The sequence below is a fragment of the Rhea americana genome, unplaced genomic scaffold, assembly GCF_003343005.1.
Source record: "Rhea americana isolate MKP2758 unplaced genomic scaffold, rheAme1 scaffold_342, whole genome shotgun sequence".
Classification (NCBI taxonomy): Eukaryota; Metazoa; Chordata; class Aves; order Rheiformes; family Rheidae; genus Rhea; species Rhea americana.
The window spans coordinates 86,024-109,927 of NW_028186471.1; the positions used below are offsets into that span (position 1 = coordinate 86,024).

General features: G+C 42.9%; 1 protein-coding gene across 1 annotated transcript in view; it reads left to right on the forward strand.

The window, feature by feature from the left end:
• Positions 1-12,757: 12,757 nt before the first annotated feature.
• Positions 12,758-23,904, forward strand: part of KIAA1958 (KIAA1958 ortholog) — a 57,947-nt gene continuing 46,800 nt past the window's right edge. Inside the window, exon 1 of the mRNA XM_085311503.1 lies at positions 12,758-12,854. The gene's annotated coding sequence lies outside the window, so the exon portion shown is untranslated. The remainder of the gene's footprint in view (positions 12,855-23,904) is intronic.

The window sequence follows — 23,904 nt, forward strand, 5'->3', positions numbered from 1 at the left end:
TTCATTGTTTCAGCTGTTAGCAAACTGCTTTGTTACTGTRAGCAGTAGAACTAATAGAACCTGCTTTCTTATGAAGTTGTCTTGTGTTTTGAATTAGCTGATATCTTAATAAAATGCAAGTTCTGATGGAAAGTTTTTCCAGGCTTAGAATGCACATAGTATCTTTCTGATGTACYATAAGAATTTAATTCAATACTAACTTTTCCTCTGGCTGGGAAAAAAATAGTGTTTTTCTCTTCTCTATAGCCTGCTAGTTTTCACAAATCTTGTGGGAACTGACTGTCTTCATCAGATCTTATTAAAGAAAGCCAGTGATCTTACACTAGTAGAAAACATGTAATGTACTAGTAGGTGCAATATGGTCACCTAAATTGTATTTCTTTAGGGAGGTACCTGGAAACTGGGATGTCTTCTGAAACTTGAAGATACTTGAAATATTTCTCAAGTAAATGCGTATTCAAAGCACGTTTCAAAACACTGTCTTGGAGTACTATTGGAACTGAAATAGATCAGAAAATTTGAGACTTAAGATAGGTTATTCACCTTTTACAGTTCTCCCTTCRGCACTGCTTTCTTGCAAAAGCACTTAATTTATCAGGGTTCTGGGGGAAGATGCAGGATCCAATTCAATGTTAAGTCTATCCTGTAACCCAAAGGCAGAGTGCGTCTGCCCTCCKGATGGGGTCTATTATTGTCGCATGCTTTTTTTTTGTGAGAGCCATATCACTGAATGCACAAGATGTATCTTGTATTTGTTGATGTACTCTGTCTCCTGTACAAGGAGAGTGGGTTTTTTGGAGATGGATCTAGAGTGGCACAAGGCTGTCCCAGACTGCCTTTTGCTTTTCTTCCCTTTCTAGTACATCAGTACTGTTGCTTCCACGATGAGAGCTCACCATGCTGATTTAGGAAATACTGATTGCTGCTGTGCATGTGCATCCTGCAGGCAGCATCACTGAGGATATCGGTAGGTATCTCCCTGCCTTCCGTGCTCTCTGATCCTTCGCCCTCAGAGTCCTCAGGATAACTGGGGCTTTGGCTGTGCTGTGGGATGCGTACTTTGGGAACTGGTGATGTTGAGTATTGTGAATAGTTGCTCTTTGCATTCTGATCTTCATATTATGCTTTTCCTGGACTTTCTGCTCTGAACAGAAACAAGGCTGCGCAGCATGTAAGGCACCATGCTGGGATAAGAACAACAGTGGGTGCTCTACTAGGGAAATTACTTCGGGTGTTCRGATGCCACAAAGGGTTTTCATGTGAAGGCAGAGAAAATGTGTTACTTTTTTACCTTTCATATACTTTACTGCTCTTTTTGGCCCTTCTAGTGTTTTATTTTGTCCTGAGTAACTGGAGAAAAAGTTAAGTTTCTCTGTATGATAGCTCATTTCAGTTAATGAATGAAGAATGTAGCTCTAATACTTACATAAAACGCAGACACTCTATGCTGCTATGGTAACGCACAAAACTAATCTCTCATTGCATTATTAAGGAAATGTCAGCTTGTGGCTGGAGCACTCTGTCTTGGTCTCCTCTCCCTTAGCTGTTATGTGTTGTTGTTTTTCACATCTTGAGTTAAGCTTTTCTCCTTTCAGTTTGTATTTGCCAGCAGAGGGAGCAGTCAGAACATGAGACTGTGGCTTTTCTAACTTGGATGGTCTGATAATACCGTGAACTCAGGGACAACTCTGCTCCCCAGCTCCTGTCCTGGAGCAACCTCAGTACCAAATGCTGCTCTGTTGTTAGGCTTGCCGTTGCAAGTCCGTTGACTTGCTAAAGGGCGAGACTTGCAACTGTGCACTTACCTGTCTTTCTTTCCTTCACGACYTTCAAATGTGGAAGATGGGATAAGCAGGCTTGTGGCCACAAGCCACAGCCTTTACTGCAGTTTGCAGTTTCTCACCTGTCTTCCCTGCCCCATGATTCCACGCCTCAGGTACAAAACTTGTGCATGAAGGAGTGCATGTTTCTCAGTGACAGAGCAGAGGAGCTGTCTTCCCTGATGTCCCACTGAATTAGTGAAAGCATAATACTTCAGTATTATGGTATGGAAGTGCATCAGCCCAAATGCTTAAAACAATGATTTAACAAAGCTATTGAATCTTGGTTTTTAAAATGGATAGCTGCATAACATCGATCCTCTGACTTTGTTCTTATGCTTTTCCACTAACCCTATCTTGAGGGAGATTTTTGTTAGGGAAGGCAGTTAAGAAATAAACAGCACTTATTTTCAAATACCATGTGAAATTTTATTCGAATCTACAATGATCTTTCATACTGTAGGGTAGGTTTTCTTGAAGAGTCTTTTTGTACCTCTTCTTTGTATAGATTTTTGTGTATTCTGAATCTTTTATGTCTGTTTCAAAAAGAACAGCTGTTACCTTCTAAGGTTTGTTAYGTCATACACCCCCACAGAGTGTGTTTAGAAATTTCCAAAATCTAGATGAAATACGTGACATACTGCAGTGATGTTTAAAAATAGTCTGAAATGCTTTGTCATTTTTCTTATTAAGCAGAATTTTCCCTCTTTTGTTGCAGGATTATTTTGGCCTACCAGCTTCCAAAATAAAAAAGCATGTAGCAATGTATTTTTGTTGTAGAGTCACAAACACTGAGATTATGTCAGGCGTATGTTGATAGCAAAGAGGCTTGCAATAAAACAATAGTGAAAACTTCCTCAGAAGCTGATCTTTTAGTTGCTCTGAGCTTAGGATCACAAGTAGATAGTATCAAAACCTACTTAAAAATTACAGCTTGCTCATACTTACCAAAATYGCATTTTTAAATGAATTTTCCTCAAAACTTGACTTTTCAACCTTCTGACTGTTACACCAGCATTTCCAACTATTTTATATTTCTTCACTGTCATTTTGCTTGCCAGTGTGAGTGAAGAAGAGAACAGAATATTAGAAAAATGCAGAACTTCTAAAACAGCAAGTTACACTTCTGTAAATGTTATCTGGATAGTATTTCAGTTCAAAGGTTTTTCTTCATCCTCTGGTAGTAAAAACCTGGCCACATTACTTCAGTTACAGCAGTTAAGACAGCAGTGATGGGGCTTGATTCCTCACCCTCACTTTTAGGGCTGGRGTCCCTGCTGGCTGACTACTTAGACTTACTTACATTTGGATTCTTTGCCACARTGAGTGAGCTTTGTATGCATTTATGAAGCCTTTCTAACATTTAAAGTCAATGATTGACAAGTTTAACAGACTAAAAGCCATGAAAGCTCAAACAAATGAGGTTTACTTACAGAAATCAGTAGATAAGAGTTACCTTTGTTACCGTAACATTGCTATCGCTGTTGTCCTTCAATAGTGTGAATACRAACTAAGAAGAACAGAAGCACCGTCTCTCAGGAAATCAGCCTAGTTTTTTTCCAGGTTAGAGTCCCAGGGCAGTGTGGTGAGGATGATGAAGATGTCAATGTCTGTTCTCACCATGCTTTTTCCTATAGTAACCCTGGGCTTTGCATTAGGATCTAGCCGAACTCCCTGTTGGCTGTTACTGTTGATGAAGCTGTCATTAATTGAATAACACTTAAATCARTCACAAGTGGTACACACAGATAGGGCATTAAACTTCAGGTGTGCTTATGACTGTGTAATAATTACAGGCTATTTAAACAACTCACTATCTATTTTATTCATTACTAAGTCTTATTTTTCTCCTAATATATTAAAAAGTTACAAGAATAGCTAGGAAGAGGGAGAAGCTAGGAGAGGATTCTCACACTGTGGGCAAATGCTTCCTATGAGAACCTATTATAGTAACAATATTAAAATTTTCAGAGGCAAAGCCATGAGAATAACAGCACAAAAGGCAATAGCATAGGAGTGAGAAGGGGAAAATACTGATGCAGTAGCTTAGGTGAAAGGTAGCAGAGCTGAAAGTGAAAAGCTACAAAAGTGCACACAGAGGGCCCTTGTGTACATCTATGTGCAACAGCTGACATGGCCAGTGTGTACTGTTCAGAACTGATGTAGCATTTCTGTGTATAAATTATCATTAGATTGGGCTCAGAGTCCTATGCATTAGAACCACACAATCTAACAACCAAGGAGGTAAAAAATTACATTTATAGTTTCTTCATAACATGATGAAACTTAAGTACTTAAGTACTCAAGCGGATTCTCTAAGATTTCTCCGACAAAGCCTGTAACTTCAGGCTTGTTTTTCTGTCCTTGCTTTCTCTCACTGATAGGAAGCACATGGCATAAGTCCTGTRCATATGCATCAGCCTGCCGAACATCATTTTTTTCATCAGTGTGTGATGGTTTAGCAGGGTGTAAGATAACAAGTAAAGATAATGATAAGGCAGTCATGTTTGTCCTCGTGGTGTGGGGGCATTTGCAAGATATAGTATGGGAGAATAAGTAGTAAAGCTGGCGTACAAACTTCTAGATTTGTTTTCCTAGAAATATAATTCATATTCCATAAGAAATGTTTGTTCAGAAGGATTTTGTCAGCTATTTTTTTCATAAGCCAAGAGCTTACTATTTCTTTTGAACAARTGAACTTTAGACAGGATAATTTTGTGATTCAAACTTTACTGTAAAATAGGGTGCCTGAGGTCATGTTATCTTACTTAAACCCAGGTGTCTCAGCCTTCTAAGTTTACCCGACCAAAAATGGGAAGAAAAGACTTACTCGGTTGCCTAACACAAAGTCRGGAGGAAACAAGTCCAACTGGCTTGCTTGATTATTTTCTTTGCCCAAGGAATTAATGCTGCTGCGAGGCTGACAGTTGAACATATCCTGAATAAACAATGCCCCACCATTATCACCAAGTTGCTGTTACTTTAYTTTCTTCCCAGAGCGCAGAGATCACCCAAACGTACTGAGAGTTCCAGTTTGCTGGGACTCCAGTATGCCTACTTCCATTTAGTGAGAGTCCCTGCCCCAAAGATCTCACAACCTAGAAAGACACAAGACACTGTGGCCAGTCTGTTACAGACGGGCAACCAAAGCACAAAAGCCTGCAAATGGCCCCAGGATTTCTGTGGCAGAACTGAGAATCAGCCCCATCACCGGACCAACTCTGTCACCATGAAGCTATCTTTTTGCCTTTTTTTTTTAATTGCATTTCCTTTTAAGTCTCAGTTCTGTAGTGCCTTCTGTAAAAAAGTAGGTCTACCCTCAAATTTCAGTGTTAAGAGAGGGATCAGAACAGCAACTCATGAGTCTGCAATAGCATTCACACATTGCTTGCAGAAAACTAACAGTTTTMTGAACCTAAGAACTTGCAGCTAGCAATACAAGACAGAGTTAAAAATATGACCCAGTTAGGTTTTAAAGCCATTCCCTGTGCTGTAAAGCATATTAGGGAATAACTTGAAGGCATGGATTGGAGACTGGAGTGTCATGGTTTCTTAAATAYAGGAAACAGCCCATTGTCCTCATCCTATATAAAAAGATTACATGCTGTATGTTCTTACTAATGTCAGCCAAACCTCTACCCTATAATTAGCATGTACTTATACTGTCAGATTACCGCTTTCTTTCGGGTAGGTTTCTCCTTGAACTGTTATTACACATTCTTACCGTACTCGTTGTTCAGGACTTTGTTTAAATTGCTGTGCTTTACCTGTGTTTTTTTATCATGCAACAGCTGATACTTCCTGTTCCACCGAAACCCCAGGTGTCTCTAGTATCATTACRGGCCTTGCTAAATGAAATATGAAGCTGTTATTGATCTAAAAAGGAAAAGGAGAACRCTGGTCCTGTCTGTTTTTCTCTACTTTAACCCTTTCTTGTAGGATTCTTGTAGGGCAAGTGGTTATTCTCTGAGAGATCTCTAGAATACTCCTTGTATGCAGTTCCCAAAGGCCTTTTCTGCCTCCTGTTCTTTTCTTTTTTTTTTCAGATTTGTCCTTTATGCTTGTGAAATACTTATATTACAGGAGCTATTTTCAGTACCGAAAGAGGCTCATTCTTCATATTTTTAAAACATCTGTGTAAGAACTTTGTCTTCCAATGAAACATTGAAGAGATCAGAAGCTTTTCTGTGTTGCAGCACTTCATATTCTATGTGGTGTATACACAGAGAACACAGTCAATCTCATTTGTCCTTCCATGAGAAACAGTGATAAAAACTGCTTCCTGAAGTATTAGCAGTGCTGGAAAAGAGACTTCTCAGACTCTCTGAGGCTGTACTGAGGAACCTGCAAAGTGGACTAAATAAAGTCCGTAGGAGTTTTGTGCGAAGAAGAGCTGTGTAATCACAACTCTGAAAACTCAGAGGCTGGATTCTCAAAGGTATCTCAGACATCTGATGAAATAGCAGGAGATTTTCAAAAGCACCTTATGGGCTGGTCTTCCTACATCTTTTTTCTGTGTTACTGCTAAATTCTTGGTAGCAGTCTAGTGACAAACCTAATAAAGGAAGGACCAGTAAGAGGCTAGTTCCCTTCTAGTAGATGTGAGTGTGGAGGCAAAGCAGCATCTTTGAACCCTGCAATGACAAAATTTATCTACAGTGTTTCCTAAAGCATCAGTTTGGCCTCAGAAAATGCCTATACCTGATCAAAAGGTGGCTACTGAGCATAACAGCCTGACYCTGCAATCAGTAGAAAATTAAGATGCTTTTGTCAGATTGTAGATGGCAGAGATGGGTCAAGAAGAAAATTTAAATCTGACTGAAATGCTGGGTATTTTTCATTGGCACTACAATGTCTTTGTAGATCTTTGTAAGTCATTATCTATTTTGTATTTATTCAATACGTGGTTGTATTTAATTTGATCTTAACTCTAACTTGAGGTTAAGAGTCTTTTTATTTTTTTTTCCTTCTTTTTTTAAAGTTGGTGGCTACCATGGCAATCCTAACAGATCCAATCACTGTAAATTGAGTGGTCCTTAAAGCTAGTGCTTACTCCCACGCATCTGAAGGGTAATGGATAGGCCTGCCTTTGTGCCATGTAGGTTGGGTTGTGAGCTGCCAAGAGCGGAATATGAGAAGAACAGAAGTTTTCTGTTTAACAGTGCTAACTGGAAAGAGACAAAAGAAAGAAAAATCCTTAGCACTGCCTTGTGATGTTTGAATTGCTGCTCTACAGCTTTTCACACTCTGTTTCCTAAACAGGAAACAACCTTGACACTCCTTTTCTGACCACCCCATTGAATCCTAGAGGATGGGCAGGCATCTGCTTAAGTGCACACATGAGTTTGCTCTGCCCAGGTCAAGCACCAGCTAACCACAGCAATCTCCTGCAGATGGCTAGAGTAGAAGACCAGTCTCTTCAATCTTCCCTGTCTGAGTCAGGCTCCTTGTGGGCCTGTGTGCTCTGTTACTTACTGGTGTAGTAGGGAGTGTGCTCTCCTCATCTCTGGACCCCCTCAGCTTTTCCATGCCCTGGTTTCTGACCTGCACAGCAGGGACGTAAGACAAGATTTCAGGCAGTTAACAGGTAGCCTTCAAAGTGCTAATGTACGGTGGAGCAGGAGACAACCAGGTGCTGCTAGAAACACAGAATGGGCACCTTTTTTTAAAGGTGAAGTTATTCTGAAAGCTGAAATCAGGCCTCTGGGGAAGTGACAGAAATCTTGTGCCATCATGCAGTGCCCCTGCAAACAACTCTGAGACTGGCAGATAAGAGAAGGGTAAATTAATTAACTGACAGTGTTTTGTTTTAAAATATTGTAGTAATATTTAATTAGAGATGTTTTAGGAATAAGGATATGATACTTCCCAGACTCTGCTTTTAAAAACTTTCCTTACATAGAGAGAACATGCTTGGGTGAAAGAGAGAAGTAATCTAGTTGCTGTTCCTCTTTAAGGATCGCTGTGAAGCAAACTGGATCATGTTGCGATGTCGCTTAAATTAATTGACCTTTCAAATACTGAATTTCGAGTGTTTTCTATAAAAACGCTAATAACCCACCAGTCAGCACTCTTATTCACTGCTATATTCCCTTCTTTCTATTTGCTCTTTTCCAAGGAAGCTCCAACCAGAAGAGCTTTGCTCACTGGCAGTGCAGGGCAGCTGGCGGCTAAGCGTGTCCTCTCGGCTTTCACAGCTGATGTGATCGTTTATCGGCTGCTTTTTAATACTCTGATCCAGCCTACCCTASTGTAGGTCTTCTACATTAATGAAAATGCAGGGATATGAAGCCCTCTGCAATACTCATGGAGGAGACTCTGCCTCCTTGCTCAGCGGTCCTCAGYGTTGCTAGAGAGTGTTTTGGTAACTCCTCTACACACAGTCAGACCGCTTGCCTTCCTGCTGTTAGTGAGGAAACTGCCATCCACCCTGTTACACTTGATTTCCCATCCTTATGACTGGGTGTCTGGAAGCTATAATTTCTCCCCAGAACAACCTCGGCAGGGGGCAAGTCTGAGTTAGGTCCTGCCCCTCTTCCTGTGGTGCAGTTGGTCCTGATTAAAACCTAAGTGTGGCCAGGAGATAACTGTTTGCCTTTCTGATGTTTCACTCCCACCCCAGCTGCTCTTGTGGCTGTTGCTTAGCATATGACTAGCCTCCTCAGAAAATACCGTGGCCTTTCCATTTTTATTTGCCCTTCTYGTGCACGGTCTCTCCCCCTCCCAGCCAGCTCAACACCTCTCAGGACAGYTTCCCTTCTGCTGGGGAAGCTGGGGATCTCACGGTGATGCTGTTATGTTTTGCTCTTGCATTTTGCCTGGTGAGGCTTAYAGCACAGGACAGCCTCCCCGTTACCTCCGTGCCACCCTGCCAAGCCTCCGTACGTTCTCCTGAGGAGCCTTGTACAAAGCTGTGGAGGAGTGCAGGGGGTGGCTTGGAGAAGATRTGACAGTTGGGCTGGAGGATTCAGTGGATGGTGGAGTTTTTGTGAGTGCATGCCACCAGTCACCAGCTAGTCCTGTGTAAACACCGCTTGTGAAGTGAACCAGGCTCTCCTCCGGGCTGTCCACCTGAGAGGACACAGGGAATGTGTGCTTTTTTAAGGTGCRGGCCAGGCCACTGGCCATGATTTGAGGGGCACTGCAAAGCTGCACTGRTACCTAATGAAGCTGTTCAGTCACGGGGTCGCCTTGTGTTTTCTTTGAGGTCATGGTGCCCATGCTACGGTTTGGCTTTAATTCATTGCTAGGTGTGATTCAGCCGTGGGACCTTCTTTAAGCAGATCAGATTTCCATACAGGCAGGTGGGGAGGGGAATGATTCCTTTTCCTCGTATTTGGCAGCCTCGACATCCTGTTTCAGAGCCAGTCTTTCTCGATTCTTGTGGGATTTGGGATGCTCCTGGATTTGTCCTTTTTTTTTTAATCTTGCAGGCTACTAAGCAGTTTGGAAGAACTTGGGCCTGGAATGTTTCACCTTGGTGAGCACATTTCTCCTTGTCACTCAGCCTGGTGAGGCTGATATACAGTCAGAGTAAATGCCGGTTAAGTGACTTGCCCAAGGTTACACAACAAAGTGTAGGTGGAGTCTGGGACTAGGAGGTGGCTTTGCTTCCTCCCCAGCTCCCTGCCTTAACAACAGGACCCCACTGTCCCTTTCTAGCACTCGTGCCTTCTACTAGGAGATGCTGAGCATCTCTTATGGGATTGAGGCCAGTGTTTATGTCAGCAGTCAGAGCTCTGCACCAGTCCACTCAAAAAACCCTGAGGAATGTGAGGAGAAACGACCAGCAACTAATATAACCTTGCCTGAGGCCGCTCCTTCGCTGGCCTTCTGAGGTGAGGAGCAGGCTTCTCCCTCCCACAAAAGGTGTCATCCCACCAGCGGCACCAGCACAGCAGCTCTCCCTCCTGGGCAAGGGCTTGCTGCCGGCAGGAAGGTCAGCGCACACCAAGCGCTACCCTGCGAGTGCAGTTACTAATATAAGCAGTGAGCTAAAATGAGTTCATCTAAAATTGTAATTCTATGCTGAAGTGCCGGTGACATTATTAGGCTATCTGAGCTCTTCAGAAAGCGTGTATGATATGAACCAGAAGCCTGTGATACAATTACAGCCCTGTGTACAACATCATGATGATAATAGGGCAGAATAGCCAGGCAACCATGTCAGAGGTTTGAGAAGCATTTCCAAACCCTCTTTTTAATTAACAAATGCAAACCAGTGTTGGCCTGGGCTGCTCCTAACAACTAAAAAGGGAAGCAGGAATAGAAAGGGGTGAAAAAGAAGGTGGTGGTGGGAAGTGTGTGAGAGAAGTGAAAAGCAAAGGAAAAAATGCAAAAGAGGCAGAAGAGGAGGAAGAAGTGATCAGGAACAAGAATTAAGAAACCATAGAAATAACACAGGTAGTGACTTTCAACCTGAAGCTTGTGGACCACTTCTGAGTGCTCTGCAGAGGTGACTGTGGAAAGCAAGTTCACTTATGCAATTCAATGGTCTGCATAAGTGATATTKCTAACAAGTCTGTGTCTCTGCTGCAGAAAAGAGGCTATCAAAGATACTGAAACCCATCAGCATAGAGCATTCCTTGCTAGTCCCTTTCCTTGCTTGAGTACCCACTATGTGTCTTGCATTAGGGAGATAAACACATATTCTGCATCTCCAGAGATGGTCAAGAAGATGGCCTCTTCCCGACTCATCATGGACATTGTTTGTGAAGACATAACTGTTTATTCGATGTGGACAGACAGTGGTCCCGGCTGGGAAGCTGGCAGTGCCTGGGTCGGAGCCTTGCGCTTGGCCAGTAGCGTGGTGCGGGTGCTGGCTGTCCTGAGAAGAGCTGCTGGGGCAGCTCCTGCCAGCTCCTTCTAGCTCCCAACAGCAGGCTGCGCAAACCTCAGAGCCCCAGAGGGCTGTGTCCTCCTAAACATCACCAGTGCCTTTCTCCAGAGCCACCTGTTAAAGGTGAGAAGATACGAGAAAAAGGTGTCACTTGTTTGGTCACTACTGGTGGAGAGAGACTCTCATTTTACTGTCTTGCGTAATGATTTCTCCTGTTTGGGGTTTTCCAGATGAGCTTTTCAGTGTATTAAAGACCTCTGCTGAATTGCAGCAACATGAAAATGACCTCTTACTGAAAATGACAACAGCAGAAGAGATCAGACTCTTCCCCCGACAAGTTAACATTGCTACCAAATTACGGCTGCTAAGTTACAGGCAAACCTGGAAATAGAATTGTTTTTGGCATTAATAGGTTTCCAGATTGCCTCTGCTACACTGTTGTATAAGCCTCGATGCYGTCATAGCTGGTAGTGCGCATTAGCCCCTTCAAGTTTTACAAATGCTGGCAGAAGGAAAATGAAGAAAGGAAACCTCTGGGGCACGGAGCAGTTGGCTTGCAAGGCTGATATTCCTCCAGCAGCAGCGAGGCCCATGTCCTGCTGGAGTGATGCAATGGGGTGGTGGTGGGGAAAGCCTAACACTGGAGATGAACAGAGTTTGCTTTGGCAAGGATCTTGCTTATTGTGGGAGAAACCAACACCCAGAGATAATGCTGCAAGCGCACGGTGACTCCTCCCTTAACTAACTGCTCCCCCCCCCAGCCACCTCCTGTTCCCCAATACCGGCAATGTTGCAGTTGAGCTCTCTAGTTGCAGACAAATCAGGAAATTAAAAGTTGTAGTTTTAACAACAAACTGCTTTCGTGTGTGTCTGCACCTTTTTTATTACTCTGTACTCAGTTACTGATGGCACAGAGATACACGTGTGCACATGTACGGCCTTCATACAATTAGCAAACACATTTTTCTGCCTATTAACTCTCGCAAGAATGTGAAATTATAATAAGTTGTGATTTTCTGTATCAGTACAGAATAACTGAGTAGCAAGTGTTTGAAAACAACTACTTTGAGTAACTTGGCTGGTGTAAACCAACAAATTTTTGTCAGAATCAGTTGAATTACATCAGTTTATGGCAGCTGAGAACCCATTCCTTAGCATTAGCAAGACAGTCTTGGCTTTGTGTGTTTGCATCTCTCACCTTGTTTTTAAAGATAGGTAGGTCTAACCATCACAGTGAATTCAGATAGAGGAGCCAGTACATTTGCACGTTTTTGTGTAGACGTGTGTAGAGTTATTACCATAACCCAAGGTGTTTTTTTTTTTTTCCTCCCTTGTGTAAAATAAGAAGGCGCTGATATCTCCTCAAGGCACTTCTGGGTGGCTTTTAGTTTCCTTAGTCCTTCCAATTGTAATTCGACACAGCTCCTCTGCACACGCTTAATTTTAAGCGTGCGAGTAGCTCGGATGATTTGCGTGGCTTCCGCGCCCCAGACCAAGGTTGGGCGTAACAGGAGGCAAGACCTCACGGCCCGGACCGCCGGACCTACCCCCGCGCGCCAGCCGGGGACCCGCAGCCGGGGCGACATCCCCGGGCGCGTTTCGGCTGCCAGCCCCGGGCGGACCCTTCGCCCCGCAAAGCCCGTGCCGTGCAGCGTCGCGCCGCAGAGCCCCTTCCTGCCGAGCCCCCCGCACCGGCCAGGTGCTGCCTGCGCCGCGCCAGGAGCACAGGGCCGGTGTTCAAGGGGGCGGTGTGCGTGCGCGCGCGTGCGTGTGCGTGTGTGTGTGTATGTGTGTGTGTTATTGCACACTTCCTGCAGTATATTTATGACCAGGGCTTCGGTTTCCGGTAGCTGATAGGAGACCGGAGCGTGTCTCTCCCTCCTCGAGCATTTAATATCACTGAGCAGGGGATTGACACACACACACACACACACACACACACACACACACACACACACAACGGACAGGCCAGGGGGGTCTGCAAAACGGGGAGCTGCCAGCCCCCCTGAAGGGCAGGGGGGGGGGGGGAGGAGGAGAAGGAGGAGGAAGAGGAGGAGGAGGAGGGCAGGGGGAACCAGAGGCAGCCCCCTCCCCCTGCACAGCCCCTGAGCAATATCACACTAATCCCCCCATCCAATACGGCGAATATTGCACAGCCTCCCCCGCCCCACACTCCTATGGACGGGCACCTGCAGGTATGTGACCCGCTGGGGCGCAGCGTGTGCGCGTGCATGCGGGTGCGCGTGCATGCGGGTGCGCGTGTGCACGCGGGTGCGCGTGTGTGCGCGGGTGCGTGTGTGTGCGCGGCTCTGCCCGCCGGGAGGGCGGGTGATACGCAGCGAATCCCTCTTTGTGCGCAGCAAAGGGCTCCCCGGGCAGCGCAGGCACCCCCTGTGCCCCCCTTCCCCCCCAAAAAAAAGAACCGGGACACCCGCAGAGGGGCGGGAAGGGGGCGGTGAGGAGGGGAGATCGCCGGGGGGCAGCACACGGCGTGTGGGGCGCTGGCGCAGCGCGGCGCTGGGGGCTCCCGAGAGCCGCTCGCCCGGGGGCATCGCGGGGCGCCCCGTCGGGGCCGGGAGGGCTCGGGTTGGGGGGGGGGGACGGGACGGGGACGACCCTCCGGGCGGCAGCACCCCCCAACCCGAGCGGGGCCGGCCCCCGGATCTGCATCGCGCCGGCAAACGTGGCCGGTCGCGCCCGGCGTTGCCGGGAGCCGGGGAGCTGCGGGAGGAGCGGGCGGCGGGCGGCGGGCGGCGGGCGCGGGGGCCCCTGCGGCCCGGCTGCTGCTGCTGGCGAGACCCGCTCCCAGCCGCGACGCGTACGCTGAAACTCACCTCCCCCCCTGCAGCGCTAGCGCTTATCACCATCCCTCCGTCCCTCGGACCTAGCTGCCTCTTAAGCAGTACTAGGGGCAAATTGGGGCTGTTTCCTTTCGAAGGAATGGAGATGGTCCCCCACAGAAAAAGAAAAAAAAAAGGGGGGGGGGGCAAAAATAAAATCCTCTGTATTTGATTGATATTTGTTTTTTGAATGGTTGATCTGTGAAGTTTGCCTTTGGCTGCCTTTTCTACCAGYCCCCCACTAGCCTCCTTAGAAATACAATCTCTAGAAGTAGTGCTGCAATGTAAAAATTGTGATAGATGCTAAMCTCTCGACTGCCAAGGATGATGATAATTTTTCTCGTGATTTGAAAAGAAATGGCATGAAGCCCTCAATGTGCTTGTTAGCAGCAGTGAGAATTTGCATAAAGCAAATTATTTCATCCCTTTGCTGTATGTTTGATGGCAATTTTTCCGGCTGGGGATTTGGTTTATTCCTTTTTGACTTCCTTCTTGTTTAAACGGACTATTCCCCCAAAGGTCACGTCAGGTCAGGAGTGACCAGTTCCTGTTTTCCCCCAGGGTTGCTTTTGTTCCTCTCCATATAATTCAGAGTCCCAACCACCCGGGACATTAACCCAATAATCCCTGCCAGCACCATGCTGGTGCTGTGCGGACRCCTCACGGCACACGTGCATCGGTTCAGCCAGCTTCCCAACTGGCCTTGGTATTAGCAGGAGCCAAGTAAAATCGCCTTGGGGGTCAAATCTGCCATTTGTCTCAGCCTGATTTTTAAAATGTCATTGCAGGCACGGCTAACCTGTTTTTGCCCACTTTCAAGCCACACAAAAGTAAATGTGAGAAGCCACACAGTTCACGTGCTCACCTGCTATCCCATGCTGAGTGTGCCATGCAACCCGGTCAACTGATCCCCCACCTCCCCTTTCCTCTCTGCCTGAGGCTTTCAGCAAAAATATTTTTTTCAACATCGTGCTGAAGTTTATCAGCTCTTTGAAGTACTTTAAAAGGTAAACTAACAGACCAAGTTGGTAGTTCACGTATTTTACACCCAAACAAGCCGTAAAGAGATAAGACTTATAAAAGCGATACTGCACAAACTTAAATATTAACAGAAAGTGTTTGGTGAATAATAGATTGTCTTATGTGCAGTTTAAAGGTTGCATGTGTGAGAGAGATGCGGTGTAGTTCCTCTTTCTAGTGTTGTCAGTAACTCAGCTCTCATCTGAGTAGAGCAGCACAGGTTTTCTTTGTATGCCATTAAAATAGCTAGGTTTCGACCAGGCAGTCTAAAACTTCTGGAAAAACTGTAACAGCTTGAGAGCTTCTCTAGCTGTTGTCAGCAAGCTGTTTTTTGTTGAAAGCAAATGTACACTGATGCTGCTCTTTTTGTTGCTCTCTGTTTTCTCCTGTACTGGTGCGTCTATGCATTGGTAGTCTCCAGCATGCTGGTACTACACCAGGAAGGTTTCTATAACTGAATTTATTGAAAGTTTTTAAAACACAGTACGATTCTGTTTCATTCACACAATGATAAAGGCATTATAGTCAGTGGATCTGCAAAATGGTAGCAGTTTACTTTGTCTGCAGGTGTTGCACATCTGGCAATCGTCAGTGCCCTTTGTCAAGTGGACATTGAGCCTCACCTTCACGTTAGTTTAACTGGGCTTTCCAAGTGAACAGTGACCCATTTTAACTCAACAGCGAGTCGAGGAGTTTCAGCAGTGCCATCGTGATACTTCCAGTCTTCTGATGCCTTCTTACCTGCCCTGCGTGCAGAAGGAAGAGGCATGCTCTGAAGGCCTAAGCACGGGCCTGCGAGCCAGGAAGGCAATGATCCCACGCCTGGCGTTGATTTCCTCTGTGCCACTCTTTTTTTCCACATCTGCACCATGGGAATGATAACCTTTCCTTACGCAGCTCACAGAGGTGGTGTGAAGATTAACTACTGCTTGTAAGGTACTTCACGGAAACATACACTGCACTTAACCCTCTCCAAGGTTGTTAGGCATCTGGTAATTCAAGAGTAAATAGCTGAACATAAGGCTCTGATTTCAAATCTTACTGCTCTGCTCCTTTCTGCAAAGTGAACRATGGTGAGGTGAAGCTTGATGACTTTCAAATAGTGAAAATTTTCATCAATTTTATCTGATTCCCTTTCTATGAAAAATATTTTAAAAAGAAATTGTTCAGGTGAAACATTTCCCTGATGAACCTGTGTAGTAAATCAAAGGAAATTGGAAATACTCAGAAAAAAAAGATCCATGGAGCAGAACTGCTTCATCTTCAGTTACTTGACCTTGGCTCTGATTTGTTGATTTATGAACTTTATTTACTGGCAGGATCAGTAAATTCTCTTGCAAGACAGAAATTACAGTATACCAGTGCTCTATTTCGTTTCCTAGGTAACACATACACTGCACAGATTCCATAATGAGACCTTGGCTGGCTAGTAATGGTATAAATTTTTCTTGTTTGGTAATTCCAGGTCCTGAAATAAATAAAAGGTCTTGTTTATATGACTGTTAAAACTCAGGCAGTCAAAATCAAACAAATAAAAAGAAGAAAAAAAACCAACAAACAGATGTCTTCAATACAGTGCGAATGTATTGTAATTTATCCTGAGTAATACAAACATTGATCTGGTATGAGCAGATATCTTTCAGAAACAGGTTTTCTTCTCAGAAGTGCTCAATGAAAAGGATGCATCTCAGATCTTGGATTTACACTGAGTTTCGTATACCTCTCCTGTGGTTGATTACTACATATGCAAAGAAATAAACTATTTTACATCATTTGGGGGCTATTCTCTKTTTCAATAGCAGATGTTTTCCACATTTTCTGGCTTGCCAACTTTGATCACAACCATTTTATAACTGGAGAATTCCTTCATATTACTCCTTTCCCATGTCCTATTTATTCTTTAGCAGCTTGCAGAATCTGCAAACTTTTGTTCATGTGACTAAGTTGCATCACATGGACCTTGCTGGACTCCAGGCATCCTAGGAGTTTAGTCCTGTGGGAAGGTGCATGAACAAAAGTTCGCCTGTAAGTACAAAATCACAGGATTAGAGTCATGGTATTCAAACAGTGAGCACTGTGACCTGCTACAAATTTCTCCTTCCCACTGTACGAGTTGAGAAGTTGCTATCTACTAAAAAATTCTCAAAATATAACTATTTTACATAGCAAGTTTACACATAACATGTAAGATAATTGGAAGAGATAAGGGAATAGAAGAGAGGTTGCTTTCCTTTTTTTCTCCAGCTTTATGTAGTTGCTTAATTTAGCCACTTGTATAGTGTACTATATTATTTTCCTCTGTGATGTTTGTTAAAGTAAGTTTCTTTGGTCAGTGTGGACTATTAGGCTAGAGCAAAACATTTTTTTTTTTAATAATATAAACAGAAGTGGGCAGGCATCCAAGAGCAGGTGTTGATTAGCTTTTGCAATTGGACTAGATGAGAAGTTGCTTTTTCTTTTTTTTTTCTTTTTTTTTTTGAATGATGAGCACTGCAATTTGAAAGCTTAATTTTATGAATTCTTGGCAAAAGAAATAGACAAGAAATATATCCATTACATAATTATCTTCTATAGTAGTTTTATTCAAAGTATGTGTAATACCAATGACAATTGTATTTATTATTCTAACTTTGCATGATTTTCTTTTCATAGTTTAACGCCAGAGAGAAGAAAAATCACTGATGATTTAGTAGTTTAATTTGAAATTCTTTATTTACCCTGTCTCAGAAGCAGTCTTTAAATGACCAGTGAGGTACTTGAGTATTAATCAGTCTTGTAGTAAAGATCATTGACCAATATGAAGAGCAGAACAAAACTAGTTGAAACAGGTGGCAATRGAGAAAAATAATTGAAATAGAAATCTCCAGTGGAAAGCTCTAGAATGACTAAGAGCCAAACACTGCGAAATATTTAGGCTCTTTTAATCTCTGATTGTGATCTTTAGACTGAACTCATCTGCATGGAGGTACGCTTACCTGTCAACAAGAAAGCTGCAATTTTTAAAAGCTTTTGTGGGGTTCTGTGGTTTTACCTGCACCTGCCTCCCCTCCACCTTTATCCTTCCCAGAAATCAGAGTTCCCAGGATGCCTCTATTAAGTTAAGCTGCTTGTTTGGTGGATGCAAGCTTCTATGTGGCCATGGGCAGAGACTTACAGGCTGTTCTGGGCCATCACTTACTAAGAGTTTGCCCAGGAGTCACCCAACATAACCAGAGATAAAGTCATCAGATGAGGTAATAGCAGAAAGATGAGCCTTCTGGATACAGTCCTGACTGTGGGTGGGGAAGCTGTGGTTCTGCTGGATCTGCCTTTTRCCTAGTCCTGTTGAGCCTTTCCATTAATGACACGGCAGCAGGAGTGAAGAATATGTTCATTACACCTGCACATAAAGCTAGTAGAAGCTGCAAAGACGTGGGAGCGCAGAATCAAAATCCAAAGTCACTACAGATTGGAGATCTGCTCTGAAAATGATGGGGTGTAAAGTTAAAAAATGGGCTACTTCTCTTCTTACTTGCTTTCTTCCAGACCTGTAACTCTGGCCAAGTGCTGACCAGCACTTGGTGGAGAGGAGTGGGTCTCTCCAGTGCTGTTCTTCTCAAAACACTTGTCCATCTGCAACAGTAAGCCCTTGCTGTGTCATAGTCTGTCTGGGGTCACCTGCAAATCTCACTTTTCTGAAAAYTCTCCACTCAGCCTGTAATTCCAGCATTTGTCTAATCTTACCTAAAAAGAGAAGCCTGAAGGGGAAATCATGGTGGTCTGGGGATGCTTTGCCAATGTGAATGACAAAGTGACTTCACCATCCAAATGCACAAAAGCTCTGCAAAGAGGAAGTCCTTGTGGCCATTGCAGATAGGACAGGAAACAATAACTTTCCATAGGAAGGAWGGAATAAGAAGGAAGGTTAGAGTTAGACCTCAAAATATTCTTTCTAAGAAACGTTTAGCAAAGCAGTGGGGTAACCACCTAGAGAACAAGAGGAGCCTGCCATTGCAAGACTTCAAGACCAGGTTAAATGAGTGGCTGTCAGGAGGGACAGAGAAACTGTCTGATTCTGCTTTGGGAGGAGCCCTGTTTTTCAGTGATTTTTTTCTTTTGAGATTAAACCCCCTCATCTGGAAGAAGTTTTTCTCTTAGAGCAAGAATAGAATGGATGTTTCCCAAAAGGGCTGAAGAAAAATAACCTGAAATTTATTTTCTTTAAAGGAAATACTAACTTTTCTCATCAAGAGTGGCAAAGGAGTAGTATAKCTGAAGTTCTAAGTGACTACAAAGCACAGTCAGATGTTTAACCTCATAATGTGCAGTGGCTTGACTAGCTGTGARCTGCAGATGGGTATATGGAGGGAARCYAGTGGAAAGCCATAGGAAATGCTGTGGAAAACAGAAAATATTCTTTTGATTTTGGTATATTTTCACCTCTATCATTGTCATGTTACTGATACTTCCCTAGAAGTAGTCCTTGTTCAGAAAAGCACCTTTAAAGCTCCAGAGAAGCTGTTTTAAAGCTCCTCTGTTGCTTGAAAAAAAAAWTAATATCATACTTAAACATTAGCTGAACTACAGTCATGTGCTTCAGTGCTGTTGTGCATAGGGAGTTTCCAGAATGACATCCTAAATGAAGGAAAGCTGTGCTTATTGTATGCRCTTGGTGTTCCAACATTTTCTTATTTTTTCTGTTTGTCTCATCTCCTTAATCCTGCAATTGTAGATCATAATTTGTATACCTCTGACATCTTTGCAGTTTAAGTACAGGAAATATATTTATGTTTCCTGCTAAGTRTTCTCTTGAAGTTGTATGGAAACCTTTATTGCCCTGTGATAGTTTGCAAAATCCGTTGCAACACACCATAAGGAGCCAGCGTACTTTAGCTGGTAACACTCCAAATGTCATAGCTTAGAATTCGCAGGATGGAACAAAATTAATGAACTATTCTCAAAATGAAGAAACTGACTTTTTTTTTGTTCTTCATCTGTGAAACTGTGATCCTTGGTGTTCAGCCAGTTCTGTGTGGAAGACTCTGTGCATTCAGTGGGGATTCTTCATCATGCAAATCATCCCCCAAATCATCAGTTCATAGTTCATGCCAGGTCATGTCACTGTAATTTTCTCAGATTTTACAGTTACTTAAAGCTTTTTATAAGCTCTTCTTTTTGTTTATTTATTTGATTGGGAAAGTCAACATTTCCAGTCTAAAGTTTAGATTTCATACTGTCTGTCTCTAGCCCTGTTAGGGGAATGTCTGGCATTTTGCTTTTACTTAAAACATATTTTAACCTCCTTTTCTGTAATTATAAAATCAAGGATGCCTTTTTAAAACCTTAGTTCTTAATCACAGACTCAGCATTAAACTCTTTATACCCGAAAGGCAAACATTTATTGTGCAAACAGTAAACTACAATTGAAATTGTTCTGCAATGTGCTCTCCATAGTCTGTGCCAGATGTATGAATCCTAGCAATTTTAGTAGACTTGATGAGTGTAACTGAGYATATTTTTTGCAGTTTGTTCTTTCCCTTATTTCATAGCATATTATATTTTTATACACTTCCAAAAGTCAAGGTTTAAAAACAAGTGCAGAGAATGGCTTTCAACTTCCCACACTTCCCCCTCCAACTCTGACACGTCAACCTTGATTGGAGTTGAAAAATCCCACTCAGTTTTTGAACTCTTGTAGTTCCAACCTTCTTGAGAGAGCTATGAGGTGTCCCTGAAAAGAAGGTGTTCCGTGCTATAGAAGTATTTTGTCTGTACTTYTCTTTGCACTTGCTCTGTGTTCCCACCGAACTTTAGTAAATATATTATGATTTCCAGCTTATCTCCCTTYTCCCTGTTGAATCCTGTCTCATTTCCTTGAAAACTGAAGTTGATTCACATACCAGCCATTCAGATTTAACAGTTACATATTAGATTTCTAAAAATACTACTGTGAAATCAAAAGACAGCTGAAAAGAAGACCCTATGTCTTTATAATGAACCAGTGTTAAATAGCCACGAGTGGGCTGACAGTTTCCAGATCTTTTAGGTTTCAAGTCACATACAGAGTATCCTTACAAATTTAACTTTAAAACCTATGTCTCCAAATCAAGGTATGCTAAAAACCTCATGCAAATAACTTGTGTTTGAAACCTTTCATTTAATACTATCCTCTGCATGTAGCTTTGCTTCACGGTGAAATACAACTAAGAACCCTATAAATGGCGTATTTTTCCTAAAATGAATATTATAGATTAGATAAACAACATAGGTATCCACACATTTTGTCTGACCTGAGGTATGATGTCAGTCTAAAAATCAAGCATACTGCTGAGCGTTTGCTGAATGGGCAATGTGATTTGATTGACATACTGATAACTGATGATGATTTTTTGTTTGGAGATCATTGGGCCCARTGTTTGGACTTTACAACTTTGTCTTGATTTCGAGAGGGAGAATTTATTAGGAGGCTATGAATAAAGAAAAACAGAAAGTTAAGTATGCAACAGATGTATAAATCTACAGTATGTGGATTTTTCTCCCTTACATTACTTATATTTACTTACTTATCCTAAAACCCCTAAAAGCTCAGTCCTATAACACGTTGGGCATTTTGGCACAATGCAGCAAATTGCATATGAGTGATCCTCACAGAAACAGAGGCACTAGTCAGTTACTATTTGATAATTCAGTGGGCGTATTTTTTCCTGCATTTTTCCTGAATTACCTGTGAATATGTTTTTCCATCAGCTAGCTTTCTTGCCTGCTCACRTAATCTATTCTGAAGTACGGAGGCTCTTGCCTCACTGTGGAAGAGGACAGCAGACCTTCTTAGTAATKTATTCATGTACAAAAAAAGCTGTCTGGCACAGACAAATATTAAATAGTTAAATTTGGCTTTACAGTTTCTTTTGGACTGCGAGTGAATACATTATACTCAGYATTGCAAATAAGTTCTGTTTTGGAAGTGATAGTAGAGCATTACTGGATATAGCATCAGGCAGTTTATATGGAGGGTGGTTATTCATGAGGCCTTTTATTTGTGAGAAATATTCCACACTTTAATTGAGCTCCCTTAAATATACTCCATCTGCTTTAATGTCCTGTACATGTTGTACAGTCTTCTAATGATGGCTGAAATTTGTTTCACCCTAGTTGGAACTCAAAGAGAAACAGCAGGTTTGAGCCATATAGCAATGATAGGCACTGTTAACCATCCTAAATTTTGTTTATTTTTTTGGTTGACATTCAATACCTTCTTGTTGAATAGTTAACCCTGTAAATCAGAGTGATCTGTTTAGAGACAGGCATCTGAAACTGTCTTCTCCTCTGCTGAGCTCCTGGACACTGACTAAGCTATTCTGCTGTGTTTGATTAGCTCTTTAGTTTACAGGCCATTTACCTTGGGCAAAAGTATTTACATAGGACAACACTGTGGAGATTAAGGCAGAGCAAGTCGATTCTTGAGACCACTTCAGTAAATTTTATGGCATAAAAAGGTKGGAATCAAGTATGTGTGTATGTGAAATGTTACAAAAAATCAGGACTTGCCCTTTGGACTTGATGATTTACCCTTCTTCTAGAGTAAAAGACACTATTGCTCTGCCTGTGAAAGGTAATGATTTCCCTCATGCCAGTAGTTCTCCTCGTGGCCATATCTTGATATCAGCATCTTGCCCAGGGCTATGAGCTTCATGCCAGGTGTGAAGAACATGCTTATTAAGAAGATAAGAGCTGGGCAATTTGCCCTGTCTTTTACTTCATTAGTATTAATGCAATACTGTTATGATAGTGCACACAAAAAGTTGAAAGCCTGAATGAAAACATTTAGACATCAGCTGTTCTGTGTCTCTCTCTGGCTGCCTCTACCTGTGAATTCACCACTTGTCTACACTGTACTGTGTGGAAGGCAAGGTTTTCTTGCTCCCACTGGCATAGCAAGAGGTGGATCTATAATATTACATTATAGCTATCCTTTCGATCAAATGACATTTTTTTTCCAGCACTGATGTGTGCTGGGCAGTGATCTTCATTGACATGCTCTATGGTGTTTGTCATTCTTTTATTTGTCTTTTTTTTTTTTTGGCAGACTATAGATTTTCAGAGGAAGTTGGAATGACCAGTGTATATCCCTGTTCTCCCTCCAGGCCGTTAACCAGGAGATTCTTCACGATGCTTCTCAGAACGGAGATGTGGGAATGTCTGTACATGATTCCTGAGACTTGTGTGGGAAAGGGAACAAAGTATGCTCAAATGCCCTGCTTTTTCCTAGCTCTCACAGAAGTCATTTTCAGGGTTTTGGGACTTGGCTGACAAGTCAACAGGAGGACTTGAAGGACACACCTGGTTCCCTCAACTGCTGTTTTAGAAATTTTCCTGTAAAGTTAATGCAGTCTTTGGTAGCTTTGGGGAAGGACAAGATTCGGGAAGTCTTGACTGTGCAGGAAGATTGGCACTTCTGTGCAGAAGGACCTGCCCTTTTCCTGGACTCTGTGTGGATTTTCTATTAGCCTCAGGTACAGGCTGGGATGGCGGTGAGGGAGTCCTCTCTGAGGTTAGGAAGAGATCTAGGAGAAGCACCAGGAGAATATCCAGCTAGATTGAAATAAAAAAGCTTTTGTTGCCATACTATGTCTTGTCAGATGAGCTATTATCTTGTGACACACATCTCACCAGGTCTGTCTTGCACAACATGAGGTTGGGGGTGCAGTGAGGGTTCCTTGCATTTTTACCCAGAGTGGATGTCCTGGGAACTGTGCTTTGAGAGACCAGGTTACACCTGGATCTGCAATGCTGTTTGGTGTAAAAGTCTCCTTCCTGCTATCAGCAACTAGGAGAGTTAGACTCAGGCCCCCAGGACTAATGTCAGCATCTTCCACTAGGYGAGGTCCTTCTCAGAGGGTAGGAAGGTCCAGTGCTCCTATTGCACACTGTTTTTATGCGAATTAAAACCTACTTTCTATGGTATGAGATATCTTGCTAGAGCTTTATTGAAGATTAAGTAAATTGAGTCATATGGGTCACTTCCATTTGCTTGATTCACATTTTCCCCAGATTAATTGACTATTTAGAGGAACCCTCATGGCCATGAAGAGCTAGCAGTTTTCTCTCATGAGTACTGTGCAAGTGTGATCCTATTTGGTTATCTTTGTTCAGGTGTTGTCCTATTTTAACCCTTAATCTTTCTCTGTAAAACAGTGCAAGGTGATTTCTCAAAAATAATAGCAGTGTATCACTTTCCCTGTATTTACAATTATACTCTAAGGAATTCAGAAGGATGTCAAAGTAAAATTTCTGCTCAAATGACATCCTGTTTGAGAAACACTGTCATGTTTTTGTTGAGGTTTATTGTTGATTTCAGGAGACTGGCAAAAGTAAATAATGTAACCATTTTTCACATGGTTTGACC